The sequence below is a fragment of the Canis aureus genome, chromosome 1 (assembly GCF_053574225.1).
Source record: "Canis aureus isolate CA01 chromosome 1, VMU_Caureus_v.1.0, whole genome shotgun sequence".
NCBI classification, from domain to species: Eukaryota; Metazoa; Chordata; class Mammalia; order Carnivora; family Canidae; genus Canis; species Canis aureus.
This window is the reverse complement of record NC_135611.1, coordinates 69,837,229-69,850,167: the sequence shown is the minus strand read 5'-3', so window position 1 is coordinate 69,850,167 and position 12,939 is coordinate 69,837,229. Positions and strand designations below refer to the sequence as shown.

Here is a 12,939-nt window from a genome sequence, read left to right as displayed (position 1 = left end):
TTGGGGATCTTTTGAGTTCTAGTTTGTGGATTTTGTCATCCAATTAACTTCTGGACAGCTTTATTAATCGTTTTGTGGCATAAGACACTACTCTTATTTTGGGGAGTTTATCCTTGTCTGTTAGCCTTTTCCAAGACAGACCAAAAAAATTGTTCATATTAAATGTATTAAATGTATAACAAACCAGCTGGGAAAGTTATTCTGTGAGGTCAGAGTTTCTGGGGATCTGAGCAGATGCCCACGAGGCAGCAAGGGACGCTGTCTGACCAGGGCTGGTGGTTAATTCCACTGATACATGTCACAGTCAGACCAGGCTCACATCCTCAATTTTTCTTCTCTGAAAACTGCCACGTATCCTGGAATTCTGTCCCGTGTTCCCACCTGAGTTGGTGGAATGTTCCATGTTACTACCTTGGCAAGGCCGCTCTGACTGGCACCGCTGAGCTCAAATGTAGCCAGGCCTGACTTATCTCAACCTCACCTCCATCTGCTTTCTAAAGAATCTCCTTTGTCCCCTTCTTTCAGTTGATCTCAATTTGTTTTTAGAGAACATTTTTTAAAAGATTTTTTTCTATTTATTCATGAGACACACAGAGAGAGGCAGAGACACAGGCAGAGGGAGAAGCAGACTCCATGCAGGGAGCCCGATGTGGGATTCGATCCCGGGACCCTGGGGTCATGCCCTGGGCTGGGGGCAGGTGCTCAACTCCTGAGCCACCCAGGTGTCCCCTTATTTTATTTTTTTTTAAAAAAGGTTTATCCATTTATCTTAGAGAGAGAGAGAGAGAGAGAGAACGAGCAGGGGGAGGAGCAGAGGGAGGCGGAGAGAGAAGCCCTAGCCGACTCCCTGCTGAGCGCAGAGCCCGTCTCAGGGCTCAATCCCATGACCCCAAGATTACAACCTGTGCTGAAACCAGGAGTTGGCTTCTCAACTGGGTGAGTCACCAGGCGCTGGGAACAGACACGGTTGGGTGGTAAACTCCAGGTGTGAGAAACATTAAATCTTCATTTAAATCACATTAAAGTGAAGATTATTCTCTCACGAGGGTATACGAGACTCTCAGATGAAGAGTGCGTTGCTTTTTAGATGTAAACATTTCACGAGGCCACTATTTGCTCAGAAGCCATCGAGTCGAACGGTCATAAGCCAAGCACTAATATTTTTAAAGGGTAAAATGAGGGGCTTGCCAGGCCACTTCGTTCATGGTCTATTACAAAGAAAATATTTGCTCAATTTATTAAGTTTAGGTTTAAGTGAGTTGAATTATTGTGCTTTGAGGGTTTTGCTTAACTAAGACTTGATGGGAAATTTATATTTAATATAACAAATGGGTAAGACGTTTCATCATATGATGATCTCATGGAAACCTATCCTGAGTCCCGGATGACTATAGAACGAGCTCTAAACTCAAGCTCCCCTTCAAAGCCTCCCTGCCTTTGCTCACGTAGTTCCTTCAAGACCATCTGGCCACTCTTGAACCTCCATGAGGCCCTTAATCGGAACTTATCACCCCTTTCTATGCGTTTCTAGTGTCTGCAATTAGGACTCGAACTGCTGGGCCTGTTGTTGAGATTGGCCTCATGATCTCTGCATTGTGCTGTTCCCGTTGTGCTCTGATAGCATACAATGACTTCAAATATATTTCATCTGTTCTTGTTTTTTGAGTGGTTCGGTTGAACTTTGTCTAGTTCCAGGATGGCCTACTAGCTATGGGGGGAAAACATTAAAATCTTAGGGGCTCAATACCCCAAAGGCTTATTTCTTCCTTATTTCTCGCTCAGAGTCCAGTGGGGGTGGGAGAAGGCTTAGTTCCTCATCGTGGTTCAGGGACCCAGGCTTCCTACATTCTGGAAGGTCCCTCGTGCCCTAGGACCTTAGAGCTCTCTGGGTCCTCCGCACCTGGCAAAGGAAGGAGGAAGTGAGCGAAGGAACATGCAGGTGATGGTTTTAGGGGGGACCCTGCGTGGAGACAGTGTACACCAGCACTACCCGGATTCCACTGGTGTGTGGGCACCTTTTGCTAGCAGGGAGGCTGGAAGCGGTGGATAGGTCTGTGCCCCGGGTGACAAGAAAATTGTTCTGGTGACTAGGAAGCCTTGCCTCTGCCATGATCTGTTCTCCTCACCAGACGGCGTCTGTTTTATCACACAAAGCAGGACCAGGGACCCTCCCCAAGGGACGCAACCCAAAGCCCCACGTGTCAGTGGGTCCGGTGTGATGTACAGGGATGCGGGATGTGCGATCTTGTCACAGCTTCTGACCTCTTACAATGACTTCACTGTTTCTACCGGGCTCAGCCATGCGCCTGCAAAACAGCTTTAAGCTGAGCTCAGGGCCGCGGGACGCGCCACAGGCCGGGCCTCGGGACCCAGCACCTGCTCTGCAACGCCCCCGCCCCCGGAAGGACGGGTCCAGCCACTGAGACTTGCCCACCGACCCTACAGTCCCTGCGCTGGGTTCGGTGGGATCGAGCTGCTGCTTGCTCTGCAGCCCCGCAGCCCTTCCCTCTGAGGACCAGGGACACGGAAACCTCCCTTGACTTGTCACGGGAAATTCCAGTAAAGTAACAGATTTCATGGGCTTGTGCTGCGTCACTGGGGGATGGAGATGGTGTGCGTGGGACTCGGTGTGCCGGCCTGGACAACACTGCCTTAGCTTTGTGTGTCCCGTGACAGTCACCTGGCGGAATAAACATCTGCGTTGGGAGATGAGGACAATCTGGGGGCACAGGTGGGAACCAGAATTGCCGACTGCTTGGCCCAGTTAGTGCCCCTGGACTGCTCTGCACCGTGGGAGCACGCGTGTTACTTGCCTCTGCGTGTGCAGACATGGCGCGAGGCCCGCGGCATCACACCCCTCGGACTGCTCACGTCTTTGTTTCACTCTTTGCAAATGCAGCTTTCGGAGGGGGTTCTCATTGGGCCCTCTTCTGCTTCTGCTTCCAGCTCCGGGGAGCAATCGACGGTGACATCCATGGAGCGACAGCTCCAGGGGCCCCACGCGGGCGGGCGGCTTTCTGCCACCGAGACACACGGAGCAGGGCTGCGCATGTGGCACGACCCCAGTCCAGCTGAGGAAGCAGCTCAGTTTGGCAGGTTGAGAAACATACTTTTACTAGCAATAGTTGGGAGTGTATTCATTTATTCCTGAGAGACCCAGAGAGAGAGGCAGAGACCCAGGCAGAGGGAGGAGCAGGCTCCGTGCGGGGAGCCCGACGCGGGACGCGATCCTGGGACCCCGAGGTCACGCCCTGAGCCGAGGGCAGACGCTCAAGCTTTTGCTTTCACGCATCGGGAGCCAGGTGCTTCGGAGAGAAGCCCAGCCCATCCTGCTAGGAGGCCGCCTGGGGAGAGAGCTGTAAAAGGAGAGCTCCTGTGGAGGGGAAGTTAGGCTCCTTGTTGACAGGCGGCACCAACTGCCAGACCGGGTGAGGCCGCCTTGGATGGCTCATCCACAGTTGACCCTTCTAGCCGACACCGCACAGCGCAGAGTGGCACCGTCTCGTTGAGCCTGCTTCGATGCCCAAAGAATCCCAGCAACGAAATGTTTGTCACTAATCTGGGGGGTTGTGCAGCCACAGACAAGTGCAAAACTCCAAGGATTGGCCCGGGGAGGGAGTGCCTCGTGCGACACTTACGTGGTGTCCCTATCGCGTAGGCCGCAGGCCTGGGAACACGCGTCCAAGACGGAGCGGTCTCCCTGCAGAGGACCCGAGGGCAGGTTCTCGTTCAAAGCCCGCCCAGTACTGCTACCTGGTTGGGCTTGGCAGCCAGAGGCGCGAGGATGGAAGGATGACTCACCCGTATGGTGGGATCCAGATTCTGAGGAGCGCGTGGATGAGCTGGTGAGGAGGGCTCGGGGAGATCCGAGGCCGCCTCCTACTTACAAGGCCTAAGATTGAGGCGGCGGCGCTAAATTTGGATAGGATGACTCTCGGGTCTGGTGTCCAGATTCCTGTGCTGTTCTTTGTGGGTCCCTCCCTGTTACTCTAGTCCCTCTGAGTGGGGAGACCCAGCCTGGCTTTTATCAATCCGTTTTCCTGGAGACAAATATTCTGCTTTGAACTCCCACCCGGTGGGCCTGCCCGTGCTGACTGCCCGCATCTCCAAATATCACCTGTTCACACTCTGCCCTGCTTGGCCGTCCCAACTTCTTTTCTCTCCCGGTTAAGGCCTCCCCGCTCGCCTGGAATGCCACCTGTTGTCTGCTGACGTCTGTGCCGTGCCATGAGCCATCTGTGTTCGTCCCTTCCTTATCGCTCCCAGAATTCCATTTTTCCTCCTTCAGTTCCTTGCAGGTCATCACAGAGTCGGCTCCGTTCCACTGAAATGTTGTAAGGCTGTATCGACACCACAAAGTCTGATTCTTCCACACAAGAGCCTTCAGAGCTCTGATAACACCCTTCCCAGGACCTTTTTGATCATCTCTTTAGCCTAAACCTTGCCGGCTCCCGCGTTATCAAGGCTACGCACCCACGGATATAAGTTCGCTTCTTGGTATCCCCCCTAAAAGGTAGCTTCCTGAAGTGACTCCCATGCGTCAGCGGAGAACAGAGGACAGGAATCATTTCCTACGAGAAGGGCATTATTGTTTATCGATTACACCTAGACTTATGTTATTATTTTGCATTAGCATTTTTAAAGGCTCTCACCAGGTCTAGACAAAGGTCTTATGGGTTTTAGAGCTTATATAACCTTAGGGACTCTCTTTCCTAAGCAAAAAATTTACAAATATAGTTAGTTTCAGGCCTGTGAGAATGAGGGATCCCGAAGCTTCATTGTTGTTAGTCTCCTTGTAAATCGGCCTCAAAGTTCCTGTTGGTATCGTCTCACGACATCCCCGGCTTTCTCCCATCAAGGCTGCTCTCTTATCAGGGCTCTTCCCCCCATATCAGTGCCTCTGATTAAGGCCAGCGGGGTGCTCAGCGCACGCAGGATCGGGTGAGTTCACATACGTCAGGGGCTTAGAACAACATCTAGTACGTGGAACATGCAATAGGTGTTAGCGACTACTAGTATTATTTTTAAAAAGATTTTATTTATTTATTCATCAGAGAAGGAGAGGACACAAGCAGGGGGGACACCAGATGGAGGGGGAAGCAGGCCCCTCGCTCAGCAAGGAGACGGAATGGGGCCTTGATCCCCGGACTCTGGGATCATGACCTGGGCCAAACGCAGGTGCTTCGCCGACTGAGCCACCCAGGCCACCCGGCTATTATTACCTTTATTGCTTACCAGCAGATCTTTAGAAAACAGTGTGTCTTCCCGACTTAATTTTCTTTAATGTGCTGGGGTTAATACTTGCCCTGCCCTTTCCCAACGGTTATTGGGAGGATCAAATGATAAGATACGTGAAGGAGCTTTGTCGACTACAAGCACCAGGCCCCTGGAGACTGTAACCGAGCTTCCATGCGACATTGTTAGTTTTAGAAAAGATTATGTTTGGCAAAGAAAAGAGGACTTTGGCCCAGGCAGCGTCATTAAAGCCCTCGCTAAGGGAGGGAGGGAGCAAGAACGAGAGGTGCGCGGCTGGCACACCCTGGAGGCCTGCCCTGCGCCTCCCTCTTGATGGCCAACGTTCAGAAAAGATGAAATCAGTAGAATCTGAGAAAAAGTGGTGTAATTTTATAAAAGAAAAGCAGCAGGGCCCCGGGAGGTATCGTGTGTGTGTCTTTCACAGCCTTAGGTCTGCAGCATCCTCAGCCTTGTCCTGCTCTGCAATTCGGGCTCCCAGGGTGCTGCCTGGAGGAAGCCTACTCACGCTCTGGGTTCCGCGTGAAAGTCCCTCCTCTGTGGGGTTTCCCCAAACCCCCCAGCCCCTCCCGCAGGAAGAATAAATAGTTCTATTTTCTTTCTTTTTAAAACATTTTTATGTATTTATTCATGAGACGCAGAGAGAGGCAGAGACCCAGGCCGAGCGAGGGAGGAGCCGGACGCGGACCGGATGCCGGGACCCTGGGTCACGCCCTGGGCCGCGGGAGACGCCCCCCCCCAGGCCTTCTGCTCCCCGCGGGAAAGCTCTTCCCCGGGCTCCGCGGAAAGGGACCCGCGAGCCCTGTGCCCGCGTCCATGGGCTCAGTGACGGCTTAGGCCTCTCGCAGTCCGAGGAAAGCAGTTTGCAAAGTTGGTGAAACGGGATTTACCGGCGGGGCTCGCGGTCGGGGAGCGCATCCTTGCAGCCGCGGGTGCCCGGCGGCCGGGGCGGCGAATCCCGCGGCAAGTCCCGCCCCTGGGGGCGTGGCCTAAGGGGCGTGACCATAGGGCCGTGGTGTTGTCGAGGGGGGCGTGGCCAGAGGGCCGTGCGCGGCCGGAGGGGGCGTGACCATAGGGGCGTGGCGCTGTCGAGGGGGCGTGGCCAGAGGGCCGTGGCTCGACCCGAGGGGCGTGGCCGGGGCGTGGCGAGGTCGGAGGGGCGTGGCCACAGGGGGCACGGCGCGGCCGGAGGGGGTGGCCGGGGCGTGGCCGGGGCGTGGCGCGGCCGCGGGGGTTTCCGCGCTGGGGGCGCGTCCGGGGGCGCAGGCGGGGCTTCCGCCGCGAGGGGCGGGGCGGGCGCCGGGGCTCTGACGGCCGGAGCCAGGGAATTTCAATTTGAAACGCGGCGGCGGAGGAGGCGGCGCGGCGGCCCCGAGGCTGCGGCTGGAGCGGGAGCGGCCCCGCGGGAGCGAGCCCCGGCGGCGCGGAGCGCGGTGAGGCGGCTCGCGGGGCTGCGGGGCTGCGGGCGGGGGCCGGGGGTCGGAGTCCTGGGGGCGCCGCGGGGCTGGGGGGGGCTGGGGGGGTCGGGGGTCCCGGGGTCCGGGGGTCCGGGCGGAGCGGCTGGTCCCCGCGGAGCGCGGGCCGCCCAGAGTGTCCCCGAGGCCGCGGCCGGGGCGCTGAGCCGGGCAGGAAGCGGCGGCGGGACGGCGTCCCCGGGGGAGGGCGGCGGCCCCGGGACTGCTGCCTCCCGCCCCGAGGCCCGGGTCCCGGGTCCCCCGCCCGCCTCTCCCTCCCCGGGGTCGGGGCCACGTCGGGGCGGCGCCGGGAGGGGCGGGGGCGCCGGTGAGCCGCGCGGGCCCCGAGGTGCTGGGGTTCGGGGCGGCGCGTCCCGGGCCCGCGGGGAGGCCGGCGGAGGAATCCCGCTGCATCCCGGGGGCCGGCCGCGGGCCCGAGCGGATCCCGGAGCGGAGCTCGGCGCGGAGCTCGGCGCGGGGGTGAGGGGCGGCGGGGGGGGGTGCGGCTGGGGCCCGCCGCGCGCGTGGGCGGTGCCGGGGCTGGGCGAGGGGCCCCACGCGCGCCGTCCCGCCGCCCCACGCGCGCCGCGTCCCGCCCCGTCCCTCCCCGCCCCCCGCGCGCCCTGTTGCGGTCCCGGAGGTCGCGGGCGGCCCCCAGCGCCCGGGTCTCTGCGCCTACTGCCGGTCCGCCCGCGGGGCCGCGGCGGGGGGCGGGGGGCGGGTGCGGGGTCCGGGGGTGCGAGTGCGGGGTGCAGGATGCGGAGTCCGGGGGTGCAAGTGCACGGTGCGGGGTGCGGAGTCCGGGGGTGCAAATGCAGGTTGCGGGGTGCGGGGTGCGAGGTTCGGGGATGTGCGGTCCGAGGTCTGGGGGTGCGAGTGCGCGGTGCAGGGTCCGGGGGTACGAGTGCGGGGTGCAGAGTGCGCGGTGCAGGGTCCGGGGGTGCAAGTGCACGGTGCGGGGTGCAGGGTGCAGGGTGCGCGGTCCGAGGTCCGGGGGTGCAGAGTACGCGGTGCAGGGTCCGGGGGTGCCGGGTGGGGTCCGGGGGCTCCGCTCCTCGGCGGCCAGGGTTGCGGGGAGGCTAGAGGAGCTGCCGCCCAGACCGGTTACTCTGCAGCACGGCCTCCGGGGCCTCCCGCTAATTTGCGGATCCTTCCATCCACCCGTTCCTCGTCGCTTCCACCGCGGCCGCTGCTTCTAAGACGGAGGGAAGGTGAACAGATCGGAGCAGTAAATGTACTTTTTTTTTTTTGAATCCCGTCCTTTCCTGTTTCTTGAACTTCTTGCCTCCAAAATGTCTTTTGCATGTCGTCGTGCCAGCAGTCTTGTTCTTTTTACTGTTATGTAAGCTTTTTCATATTTTTAATGACTCCAAGAGGCTTCCCTTTATTCGTCCATATTCTTCAGCCCCCCCCCCCCCAAGGTTTTCTTCTCCCACCGGAACGCATTATTTCAGTGTCCTCCGTCTGTAATACTGTGAGAATTCGCAGTGTAGTTTGGCTTTCTATCTCATTTCACTTTGGGTTTAGCACTTGAGGGAAACTGAGTCAGCTTTTTGGCCGCAGGGGCGGGGATGTAGGACTCCCAGGTCCTGAGCAGGTTCCCTGGGAGACCAGGGCGCTGCCCCTGTCCCGGTGCTGCGGGCAGTCTTGGGGTGTGACCCGGACCACCCAGCTTCCTCCATCCACGGACACAGTTTGCAAAGAGCGAAGGCAGTGTCACCTGTCAACGGTGGCCAGTCCTGTAATTCAGATTGAGAACCACCTCAAACCTCAGATGTCTCCTCTTTGGAGCTTGTGGGAACAATGGGGTGGATTTAGGGCGCCTCTGGTCTTAGCCTGCCTTCCCCACTCCCTGGGCAGACTTCCCGCTGGTAGTGGTCTAGTGTGCAGGAGGACTGCCAAGAACCAGAGGCTGCTTACGTGCACTGATCCGAGGGGACAGTTTCTTTCCTTTCAAAACACACTTCCTTAAGAAAGCCCAAGTCCTAAGCGGTCGCTCATCTTTCACCTCCAGCCCAAGTAGTTAGAGCACCTGTGCAGAGACACTGCGGAGGAAACAGGTGGGTGAGTTGAGCTCTCCACTCGGAATATCTTGGTATCTAACTTGGGTGGGGATTGCTTAAAGTGATTAAAAGTAATACCAAAGTTACAATTTTAGTGAAATCATTGCTAACTTATGTAAAAAAAATTTAACTGTTACGGAATATTTCAACTGGGTATGTATTATTAGATTGGGTAGGAATGCAGCTGGTATTTACATTAAAATCAGAAATTTAATTCCAAGTAGGAAGAAGCAGATTTTCAGATTTAGGGGATGGACCCGAAAGGAGGCCCACCAAAAAATAACCGCAAACGTAAAACAAGGAAATTCAGGGAATTCTTACTGTATTTGGAGAGCTGGCTTTGAGGACAGTTACGTATGTGCCCGTGTTGGTGGCTCTTGGGCCGGTGGTCACTTCCAGTGTACCCTGTGCTGCTCTGAGTTGGTGAGCCGGCCGCGTCCTTTCCTTCCTAACGTAGCGTTCCTGTGGTTTACCCTTTCCAAATTACCGGTTCCAAAGAATCGAGTTTAGAAGACCTATCCAGTCACCAGATTTTAAAAATAGATTTTTAAAAATCATAACCATGTCCATGTGTACTACCCAGCCATTTGCTTTCAACTAAAAATACTTGCAAAGATGACAAAGCAGTCCTCAACCAAAATATTTATTGGTAAAATTACTCTGTAATTAGTAATATTGTATAGTTATGTTTAACATCAGGTTTTGCTCTGAATCACCAATCTCATATTACTGTGGCCAGAGAACTACAAGGGGTTTTATCTTTGCCGTTTTATTTAGGAATGTGGGGTTTGTATTTTATTTAGTAGAATGCTAAATATTTTTGAAGATTTGACTTTGTTTCTGTTTCCACAGGAAGCTATGGGCATTTGTCTTTGTTTTTTGAACCAAAGTAGTCTTTTCGAAAGCTGTGTGTGGACTTTTTGGGAGCGTATGCTTTGCTCATATTTTTATAAGACAATATAGTAGTTTGTGCGGATATCGCGGAGAGTCAAAATTTGCATTTCTAAAATCTCTGGTTTTTACTTGGAGAAAACAAAGGAAATGTGCCTACCTCCCCCGCCCCACCTTTATTTAGAAACATTTCCAGTGGCCCTGTTTGCTTTTTCAGATTCAGAATTACTGTACTAACCCCCGGGTACCCCCAGGTGCCCCCCAGGTACCCTTACAGAGTTAAAAGCTGGACGTCACGGTTTCTGCTGGCTTTGGCCCTGAGTCCCTGCACGTTCATAGAATCCTCAAGGGCTGCCCTTTCCACTCAGCGAATGGATGCGCAGCCCTTGCCCTCCGCCCCGACACCCAGACATTTGCAGACTCCTCGGGGGTCGGAGTTCATAGAAGATTTGTACAGGAACCCCCCCAGATTCCAGACAGAGCATCCTGTGGGAATGCCATGCTTCGGCCCGAAGCAGCCCCCTAATCGGGGGGGGGGGGGGCATCGCTGGTGTGCCCCCCCCCCCCCCAAGTCTCAGATGGGGTCGTGGCCTCTTGGGAGCTGCAGGAGCCTGGCCTCAGGTGCAAGTAGTAGAGTCGTGGGGCGATTGTAGGGAAGGCAGAAAGGGGAGCGGGCGGTCGTCCTCATAGCTAGAGGTAGCTGGCGGTGGTGACCAGTGCTTTTTAACGGTTTTCTGTAAAGTGCGTGTGTGCATTTTGTATGAGAGCAAATGTATTTACGTGGATGTGGATGTATATTTGGCATGTGAAGTGATCTAGAACATCGTGCTTAACTCATTTGACAAATCTATTCATTGAACCTTTATAGAATATATTAGGGGTGCTTTTTGTGAAGATTCTTTGAAAGTTGGAGTTGGCGTAGAACCTAGTGGTAGTTCATGTAGCTGCGTCACGTAGGCCATATGGGTCATGTAGGCCATATGTCATACAGGGGATTTGCTTTTCTCGCTGGTGGATTTTGTTTCCTCTCGCTTTGTGGTTGGATTGACATCCCTGTGGGTTTCTTAGAGATGTGTTTTTCATGTCTAGAAGGATAGATACTTGATGTATCATTTTTCTCAATACTCAGTGTTTGGGATAGTATTTGTTTTAATGAGAATTTCAGTGGTTTTCTCAATTTTTCATTAAAGTTTTTTTTTTTTTTTTTTTACTTAGCACAAGTTGGGTGAAGGGGCAGGGGGAGAGTTGAGCAAGGAGCCCGCCCTGGGCTCGATCCCAGGACCCCAAGATCACGACCTGAGCTGAAGGCAGATGTTTAGCTGACAGCCACCCAGGCATACCTCAGTTTTCTCATTTTTAAAGTGATGTCACTTACCGTTTGGATAAGAACAGTACTACGTTATATACTGCTTCTGGATTTTTTCCCCCTAAAGATCGAAATTGGGCTAACTTCATATTCTCAATTACTTTTAAAATGGAATTATAATTTCATTTCATGGATACTGCCCTGGGTATTAGTATCTTTTCAAATTAGCATATTAGAGCCATGAAGGTCTACATGTCTGTAGGTTGCCTCCTAAATTATCTTTATAGTAATTGGAATATGTGTGAGGAATAAGAATGCTCTTTTTATTCGCTCTGAGAAATACCTTCAGTAAGGTTTTGTTTCAGGTAGCCAAGTTAACATTTTGCACATGTGACTAACTTCAGGGTCATGGGGACGGTTTCCGTACTTTCTAGGTTAAGAAGGAGAGGGTGTGGAAAGGGCTCCACGGTGATTTGTCTGCCTCTCCGTATGATTTTGTCTAGACCAGGTAGGGAGGGTCATTGTATCTAAACTAAAGCTTTTCGAAACTGAAAAGCCAGTTTCCTCTTGCTTTGCTCTTTTTATGGCCTGTGAACCTCTTTGAAAGAAATTGCCAGATACAAAAAGACTGATGAATGGTACCTTTTGATTGCCTTATTCCAAGATGACTGTGGACTGTGATTTTTTTTTAAAAAAGGATTTTATGTATTTATTTTACAAGACAGCATGAGCAGGGAGAGGGGCAGAGGCAGAGGCACAGAGAGAGTCTCAGGCACAGTCCACACTGAGCATGGAGCCTGATGCAGGGCTCGATTGCATGACCCAGAGATCATGGCCTGAGCTGGAACCAAGAGTCGGACACCTGACCGACTGAGCCCCCCAGGAGCCCCAGGAAAATTGTGATTTTGGAAATTTTTCATATAGGTCTGATTACCACCTATCACCTTTTGTAAGTCCTGAGTTCAAGTTTCTAGACCTCCTGTTGAGCTGGAACTAACACCATGATAACAAGTGTGCTGAGTTTAATCATATTTTTGAGTTTCTACCAGTATAAACACACATCCCACTATCTCAAAGACATTAAATTAAAACGTAATTTGCACTTTGCCATAATTCCTAGGTTCTTTTTCTTTTTGTCCAGACAGGCTACACCTTTAGATTCATTCACCTAGAGGACCAGAAAGGAGCATGGAGATTATTTAGTGTAGACATGCTTGAAATAGAGCGGGATGAGTGAGAAAGTACTGCCCAGTGTGGTTTGTGAACTGGCTGAGACTTTATTTATTTATTATTTTTAAAATATTTTATTTATTTATTCATGAGAGACACACAGAGAGGCAGAAACATAGGCAGAGGGGGAAGCAGGCTCCATGCAGGGAGCTCCTGGGACCCCGGGATCACGCCCCAAGCCAAAGGCAGACGCTCAACCACCGAGCCACCCGGGTGTCCCAGGCTGAGACTTTAATAAAGTGTGTGCTTGTGTGTACGTGTGCACGTGTGTGCGTGTGTCTGAGTATTGGAGAGAGATTTTTGGGAGCAGTGTTTTGGAAAGTATTTTGGGAAACAGAAGATCAAAAACTGTTTTAGTTCAGTTCTTATTTTTGAGGCTAGGAAACCTCCATCCTGCTGGACTGGTTTACTTCTGGGGCTCCTGTGCAGCTGTATTCTGGGAATTCCCTTTGCCTTTCTTTCTGGGCTCCCAGGTTACTGGGCTCTCTGTCTCTTTCTTAACTCTTACTTTAACTATATCCTCCAGCAATTTCCAAGAAAGTGCTAATGGAAGGTGAATTTTTTGAAAACTTGCATGCATGTCTTGAAGCAGCTTTTTTCCACTCTTAAATGCGTTTTTTTTTTTTTCCCCAAGTAGGCTCCATGCCCACTGTGGGGCTTGAACTCATGACCCTGAGATCAAGAGTTGCATGCACTACTGACTGAGCCAGCCAGGCACCCCTGAAATGCCTTTTTGTGCTCT

At 53.4% G+C, this 12,939-nt stretch overlaps 1 protein-coding gene across 2 annotated transcripts in view; it reads left to right on the top strand.

Moving 5' to 3' along the window:
* The first annotated feature begins 6,551 nt into the window (after nt 1-6,551).
* Nucleotides 6,552-12,939, top strand: part of EPB41L2 (erythrocyte membrane protein band 4.1 like 2) — a 192,536-nt gene continuing 186,148 nt past the window's right edge. The window contains exon 1 of one of the 2 annotated variants that reach the window (XM_077902897.1): nt 6,552-6,686. The gene's annotated coding sequence lies outside the window, so the exon portion shown is untranslated. The remainder of the gene's footprint in view (nt 6,687-12,939) is intronic. The other variant, XM_077902919.1, reaches the window with a different exon arrangement.